Source organism: Vulpes lagopus, chromosome 7, assembly GCF_018345385.1.
Source record: "Vulpes lagopus strain Blue_001 chromosome 7, ASM1834538v1, whole genome shotgun sequence".
Taxonomy (NCBI): Eukaryota; Metazoa; Chordata; class Mammalia; order Carnivora; family Canidae; genus Vulpes; species Vulpes lagopus.
Window position 1 is genome coordinate 42,661,914 of NC_054830.1, and position 9,970 is coordinate 42,671,883.

At 35.1% G+C, this 9,970-nt stretch overlaps 1 pseudogene; it reads left to right on the top strand.

The window, feature by feature from the left end:
* Positions 1–3,395: 3,395 nt before the first annotated feature.
* On the top strand, positions 3,396–5,864 carry LOC121495136 (annotated as a pseudogene).
* Positions 5,865–9,970: the final 4,106 nt, after the last annotated feature.

The window sequence follows — 9,970 nt, forward strand, 5'->3', positions numbered from 1 at the left end:
TTTCTTTAAAAAATACTGCACAATAGTACTCTTTTTTATTTTTCCAAATAAGTTGAAAATTTGTGTCTACATAAACCTGCCCTCTGATATTTATAACAGCTTTATTAGTAATTGTTAGAATTTAGAAGGAACCAAGATGTCCAATTCATAGGTATATGAATTCATAAATAAAATGTACACCTAGACAATGGAATATTATGCAAAGACATTAAGGGATCCTAAATGCATATTTGTGAGTGAAAGAAGCCAATCTGAAAAGGCCAGTTACTATATTTCTAATTATATGACATTCTAAGTAAGGTAAAGCTATGTAGACAGAAAAAGTCAATAATTGTCATGGATTAGGGGAGAAATAAGGAAAAATAGGGAGAGCACAAAAGATTTTTAGGGTAGGGAAACTATTTTGTATGATACTATTGTTAAAACCCATAGAGTTAAACCTAAAGTAAACTATAGGCTTTGAATGATTCTGATCTGTCAGTGTAGCTTTGTAATTTGGAAAAAAAATGTTCCACTCTGGTCAAGGATATTGGGGGTGGGGGAAGCTATGCATGTGGGGAGGGGGGTATATGAGAACCCCCTCTAATTTCTGATTTCTGTCTCTGTGGACCTAAAAATCCTCTAAAACGTGAAGTCTATTTAAGAGTTTAAAAGAGAGAAACAAAACAAAATAGAAAAACACTAGCCACCGAAGAGATTCTACAAGCTCTCTGGCTTTCAACTGCTAGCTAAAATCTAAATGAAGATTGCTTTCTACTTTATCTCAGGATAGAAGAATCTTTCTCTTCCTGTTAATATGTATAACATTATTTTTAAAATATTTTAAAGAATTTTAAAGACAATTTGTAGGTAAAGTTACCAGTTCGGGGTATAACTGAGTGGCTTTGAAAACTATAGTAATATAGCCTTTTGAAATGAAGTTACCATAGAGCAACATGTATTTGCATAGTCTCACTTATAATTTATTTTTAACTGCTTTCTATGTATTCTTAGATCCTTTTTACCATCTTTTGTTTATTTTTCTCTTTTTAATTGATTCATTTGGTCTGGAGATCATCTTCTATTATTTATACTGTTTATATTCATGTTATGTTGAGTCCCTCATCCCTCAAAATCCAACACTTAGATTTAACAAACAATACTATTTTTAATTTAAAAAAAAAAACAGTAGTTTTTAGCTTTTTCTTTGTTTTTTTTATTTCCTTTTTTCTTTTTTTTTTAAATATTTATTTGAGAAAGAGTGTGTGTGCTTGTGTGCACATGAGTAGCAGGAGGGGGAGAGGAACAGAATTTCAAGCAGACTCCCTGCTGAGAGCAGAGCCCACTGAGGGCTAGATTTCAGGACCCATGAGATCATGACCTGAGCCTAAACCAAGAGCCAGATGACCAACCTAGTGAGCCATGCAAGCACCCCTGTTTTCTTCCTTATTTTAATTTTGTTTTCTTATTGTTTTTCTTCTTGAGCTGAATTCTTTATGTTTCATTCCGCTAAGAATGACAAAATTTATTTTTTTAAAGATTTTATTTATTTATGAGTGACACAGAGAGAGAAGCAGAGACATAGGCAAGCTGCCTGCAGAGTCTGATGCAGGATTCAATTCCAGGACTCCAGGATCATGACCTGAGCCAAAGGCAGATGCTCAACCACTGAGCCACCCAGGCTTCCCAAGAATGACAAAATTTAAATCCAGAAGTAGTTCTCTGAATATAATTTTGCCTGCTGCCCCTATATTTTGATAATTATTGTTGTCAATATTACTATTTTTAGTGATTATATTATTTAAATTTTGAATTATTTTTGTATCCTCAGTCACTTGCAGAAAGTAACTTTGTAACTTTTGAGTAAATGTTTGATAAATGAAAAAATTTCTAGTTTAGTTATTGTGTAAGTTCATATATAGACTTCTCAGACATAGATGTTTCAAATAAAAATAAATACATGATTAAGTGTGATGCCAGTGGGGAAGAGGATTTTTTTCTCTTTTAAACTACAAAAATATTTTAAAACAGCTCATTTAATATCCATTAATTCCCCATATGTATTAAATAATATACTATGCAATAGGGTTTTTAAAAAATATTTTATTATGTATTCATTAGAGACACAGAGAGAGACAGAGACATAAGCAGAGAGAGGAGAAGCAGGATCCATGCAGGGAGCCTGATGTGGGACTTGATCTTAAGACACTGGGATCACGACCTGAGTCGAAGGCAGAACCTCAACCACTGAGCCACGTGGGCGTCCCTATGCAATAGGTTTTAATAAAGTATTTACCATATAACAAGAATATAAATCAACAGGAACTCATTTATTTTTATAATAGGTTATATTGAAACTAGCACCTAAGTAGAAACTTCCTCTAAATACCTATTTTACCTTACAAGAAATTCTACTTTTAATAATAAATCTAAAGATATATATATATATTTTTAATGTTTCTGAACCATAAAATACATGAATCTTGTATTGGTAATAGTTAATTAATGATAAGAAAATTGACGAGAGCTTTTCCACTGAGTACCTGGGCAGCAAAAACGAGCAAAGAAAGAGACAAAGTAAGGGCCGGGGTGGGGGTGGGGGTGGGGGGCTGGGGAGAGAAGAGCCAACAGAAACTCACAAGAAGAGACCTGGTCTTTAATGGTCTCTGTTTTAGATGCATTCCCAGTTCTTATCACATTTTATGGACCCTGAAATTCTAATGTGAGGACATCTGTTTAACAGCCAATGAATCAAATAAATGATTCCCAGAGGGCTCTAAAAACTCAAAGTTTGCCTTGCAATTTCTGTTAAATGATTTTAAGTAGATTTGTTACCTAAATGTAAGCACCTGGTAAGAAGGCATGACTACTTGTATTTCGGGTGGAATATTTTGCTTTCATGACTCCATGACCAAATTCTGTCTTCATCTCAAAGGTAACTGGACAACTATAGAAAGAAAGCAGAACACTTTTTTACAATAATATTTTTCAATGACTTTCTTCTAAGCGTTGGTCAGCAAACTTTTTTCTATAAAGGGCTAAATAAAAAATATTGTCAGTTTTTCAGGTCATATATGGTCTTTACCATAACTCCTCAACTTTGCCTCCTACCGTGAAAGCAGACATAGACAATATGTAAACAAATAATTGTAGCTATGTTCCAATAAAAACTATTATAAAAAACAGGTAACAGGCTAGGTATGACCCATGTTTCCCTTTTTTAATACTGAAGACATTCAAGCACTTTAAAGTGTTCTTTCTAAGATGTTTCAAGTAATTTATACAGCCCATCAGTGTTTATTTGGTCATTTTTGATACCAATTATTTCCACAAAAATTTGCCTAATTATGTCTGTGAATTTAGGTGAGATGTTTATCTCTCTATACCTCATTTTTCTTGAATGAAAACTGGTAATCATGATAATGCTTCACAGTGTTGTCACAGACTTAACTGTGATAATACCTAAAGTTCTTGGAGCAGTACCAGGGCACATAGTAAGTGTTTGATAAATATTAGATATTACTCTTATTAATTAAAACGTTTAGTTTGTATAGGGTACAACAAATATTGCACATATGTTAGTTTCTTTCTCCAGTTAAAAAATTCTTATAGGAAAGGAAGTAAAAGACATCAATCCATGGAACAAACCTTTATTTTCTCCCTTTCACTTTTTTCCTATGATAGAAGTCATTAGGCATTTTGAAGAGAACAGTGACATGATTTCCCTTGGCAGGATCTGGATGTGGCCTGCTTTATGGACAAAACACCAAAGCTCAGCAAGCCTAAAGGTGCAGAGATCTGTTGGGAGGCTATTGCCATAAATCTGGGAATAGGTTGATCTTGGCTTGAACCATATTTCCTAGTGGTGGTAGGAATTGGTCATATTATGGATATAGAAGACAGAACTGGGCAGCCTAGGTGGCTCAGTGGTTAGCACCGCCTTCAGCCCAGGGTGTGATCCTGGAGTCCCTGGATCAAGTCCCACATCCAGCTCCCTGCATGGAAACTGCTTCTCCCTCTGCCTATGTCTCTGCCTCTCTCTCTCCTTGTGTCTCTCATGAATAAATGAATAAAATCTTTAAAAGAAAAAAAAAAAGAAGATAGAACTAACAAGTTTTGCCAGTGTACTGGATGCAAAGTATAAGAAATCAAAATGACTGACAGGCATTCTACTGTTTCTGATGGAAAGATTATGCTTCTTGACATAAACTGGGATGGGGTAAAATCTGTGAGGAGAAGGCTTAGGGTGAGGAGGACAAAGGAATTAAGAGTTTGCTTTGAGAAATGCTTTGGTTATATGTATGTTTGGTTGTATGTATATGTATATATGGTGGTTATATGTATCAATTTGACTAGGCTAGAGTCACTGGTTAATCAATCAAACACAAAACCTATGTATTGCTGTGGAAGCTATTTTGTAAATGCAATTAGAATCCATAATCAGTTGAATTCAAATAACAGAGATTATCTTACCTAGTCTGAGTAGGCCTCATTTAGTCAATTGAAAGGTGAAGCTGAGGCTTCCATAAAAAAGAAATTGCTCCTATGGTTAATAATTTGAGCCCTTGGCTGAGAGTTCTAGCTTGCCATTTCTGACAGCCTGCCCTACAGATTTCTTACCTTCTTGGTCAGGGTCCAGCATCCTACAAGCCAGTTGACTGCAGCAATGTATCTCCTCCTGGCTCTGCTTCTCCAGTAGAACCTCTGTCTGATTTGTGATTCACTGAGGATGTGCCAGTCTGGAATTAGAGGAAGGGTTTGGTTAGAGACAGAATTTGAGACTCATGAGCATGTAACGTTAATCATAACCTTGAGAATGGATGCAATTTACTGTGCAATGAGTAGAGATAGGAAAAAAATAAAAGAACTGAGGATGGAGCTGTGGGGATGCTGAGAGGTAGAATTGAAAAAAAAAAAAAAAGAATAAAGGAAGGAGTCTGAAGATTAACCAGAGACATGGTTAAAATGAGTCTAAAGGAAGTCAATTCCTGGAAGCCAAATGAAAAACTTGTTTTAAACAGGAAGGACTGGGGCATCTGAGTGGCTCAGTGGTTGAGCATCTGCCTTTGACTCAGGTCGTGATCTCTGGGGGTCCTAGGGTGGAGTCCCTTATCAGGCTTCCCAGAGGGAGCCTGCCTCTCTCTCTCTGCCTATGTCTCTGCCTCTCTGGTCTCTCATGAATAAATAAATAAAATCTTGAAGAAGAGGAAAGAAGAAGAAGAAGAAGAAGAAGAAGAAGAAGAAGAAGAAGAAGAAGAAGAAAAGAAGAAGAAGAAAGAAGAAGAAGGAGGAAGAAGGACCAAGAAGAGTGTGGCATGAACAGAAGGAAGCAAAAGAAAGTATGAAACCATGAACTGAACACTTAGTCTGAGATCAGAGGCTTAAAGAGAAGGATAGATTAAAACCTAAAAATAAAGAAAAGAAAGATCTCAATGCACCCAAGGAAAAAGAAGTCCTCCCAACATCCTTCCTGCTTATTCTCCCAAAGCATTACACAGCTGACCCACCTTACCACATCCTGGTTGATAGCAACTTTTCCATTAAACACAAACATGACTCAGTAGTCAGTGATAAGCCATCCGTATGCTAAGTGTTTCCCTTGTATAACTGACTGTGTAATGGCTGAAACTGAGAGATTGGAACAGAAGTTATCAAGTGACTCTAAGGATTGCCAAGTATCCAAGATTGGAACAATTACCACGGACATACAAAGGAACATATGTAGATGACTGCTTAGTACAGAGAATAATTCAGTACAAATGTTATCCTGTAGCCACCAAGACCTTAAAGGAAGGATCTGAAAGATCCCTGGAGTTCTCATCATGTACGTTTCTAACCATAGGTACAACATTGAGCAAATGCCAGATGATTCTGGAGCCCCATAGTTCTAATTCTTTAAAGATCCAGTTCCTCTGCCTTATCAACTTGTTCTGCTGTGAGTTCATTTAGCAATACACTATATAGCATGAATTATTCCCCTTCCCCATTTGCTTTGTTATGAGCTGAGTATGGTTAAATACACTCACCTTTTAATATTATTTTGATATTTGTATTTTGTATCATTTTAAATTTTGTTGTACCTTTTTATAAATCAAATGATTGCTCACATAAAAATAAATGTATAAATACATACATACATAAGACTGATAACCTGAAGAAAGAAGAAAATAATAAGTAATAAATAATAAGGGAAATATTTATGGATTAGGTCAGATCAAAATTATGGATTTATTTCTTACATAGGACATCATGGACAAAATTAGCAGTCTGGAAGGATATATTTTCAGTATCTAAATTGAAACAAGATATTACTATGTGGAATACATAAACCTTGCCTTCAAATCACCAACAATAACAACAAAAGACATTAAACTTGATAAAAGGAATAGAAATGTAATTTAATAAAAAGGAAAGTGCATATGAAGAGAAAGTCCATGTTTTTAGTAGTTAGAAAAAATGGTTATTAAAATAATTGTGTGAAATAATTTTATACCATCACATTGACAAAAATTAGAAAGTGAGAGAATTTTAGCTGCTGGTGATGGGTGAAAAATGGAACCATTTGGGGCTCTGCTGGTGAGATGTAAACTGGCACAGACTTTCTGGAGAGCAATCCATCAGATTTAATGAAATTAAGTGTGCATTAATCTAATATCACTGCTGGTTTTACTCCCCATCCCACAACCTGACAGCCCAAAGGAAAACTCATGCATAGAACCATATGGTGGCAAATACAGGAAGCTCTTTTTAGCATTGTTTTACACAAACAGAGAATTGAAAGCAGCCAAATGTCCTACAAAGGTGATAAATAAAATAAATACAGTGGGTTCTTTCGGTGGAATATAATGCAATAGAAATAGTGAGTGAGTTATACACAGCTAAATGAATAAATAAAAAAGAAAAGGTTTAATGGAGAAGAAATTAAAAATGCTAGGTCAATGTTCTCATTGTGAATTAAATCTGCATAAGAAGAACTATATTAAACTATACTATGTTATTTTAAGGAAACATATAGGTCTCAGGCCATGTATTAAGCACTTTATAGTGCCTACTTGTATGTGGATAAGGAACATGGGTAAAGAGACAATAATCTTATACCATAATAGGAAGAATATTACAGAGATGATGGTTATGGTTTCCCAGCTTTTTAATTTTGAGAGTATTTGAAGTTAAAAAAAGTTTAAAAAAAGCTTAAAGAGCATACCCTCATAATCACCATTCCAAAGCTTCAGTCAGCATTATTTCTTTGATTACTCAGTGTTCCCTTGTTGAAAATTGGAAGCAAAATGAACTTTCATTTCTTCATCCATGTTAGTAAAACATTTCTCTGTTCAGCTAAGTAAGAAAAACAGACTTCTCAGAACCACCATGCTGATCTGTTGTTGACTCTCTGATTGTTAAACGGTGTCTTACTCTTTCTAATTAAAGTTTTCCTTAATGGAGTTGCATTAGAGTAGGTCAACTTAAGTTCCTTTAACCTGATGAAGTAGGGATAAGCAAAGAAGTCTTTATATTTTTCTTTTTAAGTTACTATTGTTCACAACTTCAAAGCTTCAAAAGATGAGTTTATGCATCTGTTTTCTTACTAAATAATTTATGATTTCAAGTATTATACGACATTAATAAGTGAATAAGCAGCACTATGGAGCTGCAATCTCATAGAAAAATAGTGGTAATGGAGGTTCCTTATATATTTCCAGTGTACAATAGCTTAAGCACATTATGTTAAACTTGGCACAAGAAGAAATGTAGTTTTTCAAAATACTGAACAAATCAGAGAACTATCATGTAACATTCCTTTCCTAGTGACCTCTAAAAGTTGTTGTTGTTTTTCTTCTAAACCCATTTGATTTGTGTTATTTGATGTGCTGCTTCCTTTCTCTGGCCTTCTCTCTTAACTTTGTGACTGCCAAGGGGGATTTACTTTGAATGTCTCTACAAGTTGATTGATTAATACAATGATATAGTCTCCATCAGAAACTGCCACATAGTCTGATGTATTGATTGCACTATCAATTGAAATACTGAAATAGCATTATGTAGAAAAACCCAGGTAGATTTTTTTTTTTTTTAATCTGGACCCATAGTATTGTGAAAGCGATGAAGGTGGAGGGGATATTTCTCTTGAACTAGAATGCTTTACTTAAAATGTAACAAAAGCAATGATACAGCTAAAAAAAAAATTATTTGATCAAGAAATACAGCCATCTGTAGGAAATTTCATAAGGCGCGGCCTGGGCAGGAAATGTCTTCAGGCTCACATAAAATTAGGTCATTTTCTGATGTGTCTTCCAAAAATTAGGATGTTAAAAACTAAATGTCCACTTTGGGAATCTAATTTTGGCTCTCTGATTATCCTGAAATGCTGGAAGAGGGAGAATTTGACTAGAAGAAGAAGAATGGAACTTTCATTTGAGGGAAAAGAGAGTTATCAAGATGTCCACATTGACATACCAATGATAGTAAGCAAAATAAGCCTTTGTTTCTGTTAGGGCTAACCTCCATTTTTGTGGTCAAAAGTTAATACTACCCTGATTTCAAAATTTGACGGAAAGCTTCTGTAAGATGCAAGAAAGTTAAACAACGTTCCTCCACAGTCAAGAACATTTTAACCAGAAATTATAGTGTCTGTATCTACCAATCTTTCTCCTCAATTTTGACAGGAACCAGAGAAACAAACTTACTGAGTGGGGAAAAAAAAATGTTTCCCTCTACTACTTATTTCATAAAAGAAAACATATGGTTTGAACTCTACTCATTTCACAATGATTTAAAACTCCGAATTGGAAAGATGGCTCAGCTCCACACCATTCAGTTTTTGCTTTAGCAGATGAACACTTAGAGCCAAGTAAATATATCTATTTTTTTTTCAGATATAGTATAGAGATGGAGTCCTATGGCACAAAAGAAATATAAGACAGAAGCCAATATATGTAAAATAGAAAATCATAGAAGTGCTGTGAATAAAGCAGGAAGAGATAGAGTCTGTGAGCTGCTCTGTTCATTCACTCTTGTCCCTCACCCAACTTGTGCCACCCTCCCCCGCGCAAATGATACCTCAAGGCTTTTCTTTACATAATAAAGTTTGCAAACCACTGGTCTACACTGTGCCCCAAAATATTCACTCCTATTTTCTCAAATGCTATGCATATTTTCCTAACTTAAGTCTAAAATGATATAGAATCAAGATTCTTAGATTACAGAGAAATTCAAGGACATATATGGTATTTTATTCTGCTAATCACCCCACAATCATTTTTTGATAGGTCTGTGGCTATACTAATAATGACATAGTTTTTTCTAGTAAGTTTTTTCCCCCATGACACAGCAACCTATTTTGTCATGAATCATATTCAAGGCAGCCTCCTGCACACTGTAGTTCTTCTCACAAAAGGTATCTTAATACTCCCTTAAGACTTGGTGCCTGCAGAGGGGCAATCCCTCAGTCCCACAGCAGTTGGCTTATTATCTCTCATTCCCAGTATTCAGCAGATTTCATGCTATATTCTTTGAATTCAACAAACATTTTAGGAATGAATAGAACAAATGGGTAAACTGAAAACAAGTAAACGGATGTTTGGTTGGCTGGAAGAAATAAGTTCTACACAGAAACAAAGCTAGGGAAGAGAGATACAGGAAGATTGCCCTTTGGCTTTCTTGACTAGTGGCTTGAGTTGTAACTGGACAGGTCAAGAGATTGGGAAGGGTATAGGAGATTATGTAGCTGAGGAAGTCTTAGTAAATTTTATTATGCTCAGGTGAGTTTGCATACCACATTTCTACTATGTCTTCTGTTGTGTGCGTTAGGCAAAATAAAAATAGTTTCTCGTCCTTTTTTAATTCTAAAAAACAGTGATCTCTTCATCTCTAAGATTCTCTGGGACCAAAAGTAACCACAGCTACATGAGGAAGGACTGCAGTTACTACCAATATGGAGTGAAATGAGAGACTGTAAGATATGTTAAAATCTTGTGTCTGTCCACAAAATGAT